The sequence below is a fragment of the Pristiophorus japonicus genome, unplaced genomic scaffold, assembly GCF_044704955.1.
Source record: "Pristiophorus japonicus isolate sPriJap1 unplaced genomic scaffold, sPriJap1.hap1 HAP1_SCAFFOLD_52, whole genome shotgun sequence".
In the NCBI taxonomy this organism is placed as follows: Eukaryota; Metazoa; Chordata; class Chondrichthyes; family Pristiophoridae; genus Pristiophorus; species Pristiophorus japonicus.
In genome coordinates this window covers 4421983-4422737 of record NW_027254426.1, presented here as the reverse complement: position 1 = coordinate 4422737, position 755 = coordinate 4421983, and the positions used below count along the sequence as shown (strand labels likewise).

At 42.3% G+C, this 755-nt stretch overlaps 1 non-coding gene across 1 annotated transcript; it reads left to right on the top strand.

Moving 5' to 3' along the window:
• Positions 1-337: 337 nt before the first annotated feature.
• Positions 338-409, top strand: trnaq-uug (transfer RNA glutamine (anticodon UUG)). The gene has a single exon. It is a non-coding gene; the product is annotated as a tRNA-Gln (tRNA).
• The last annotated feature ends 346 nt before the right edge of the window (positions 410-755 follow it).

The following is a 755-nucleotide window of genomic DNA, read 5'->3' as shown; positions in this document are numbered from 1 at the left end:
TTCACCTCAGTACCCAATTCCTGCTTTGGCTCCATACCTCTTGCTCCCTTTAGCCGTCAGGGCAACATCTAACTCCCTCTTGAATACATCCAATGAACTGTCATCAAAAACTCTCTGCAGTAGTGAATTGCACAGGTTAACAACTCTCTGAGTGAAGAAGGTTCTCCTCATCTCGGTCCTAAATGGCTTACCCATTATTCCTAGACTGTGTTCCATGGTTCTGGACATCCCCAATATTGGAAACTGACGCGAAACATGAGAAAAGGCCGAGCCAAAGTGTAATGTTGGAGATGAATTTTTTGTTTTTGAGAACTGTTTCAAAGGTTTTTTTGTGGTTGGTTCCATGGTGTAATGGTGAGCACTCTGGACTTTGAATCCATCAATCTGAGTTCAAATCTCAGTGGAACCTCAATTCTTGTTGTCCCAGTGGCTGAAAATTTGGGACAAACAAGTGAAAGACACCTGGAGCTGGTGGACAATTTTGTTGCCTTTGTCATTGATGCTTGATCTGCAAGTCTCGTTGTCAAATCGTGTGCTCTGTATGAGCACAGTCCTGCATTACTGAACTCTTTGCTTCAGCACGCAGTCTGAAGTTTGGATTAAAAAACAGGAAGATTGAAGTTTGGATGGAAAAGAGACTGTTAGACAATGTGGTGCCTTCAGCCAGTAAGATGCAAAACTGGTCATTGTCTGGATGTTAAATATTTGAGTACCTTGTTACGGTGGGAATAATGGAAATTCAGGACTAAACGATT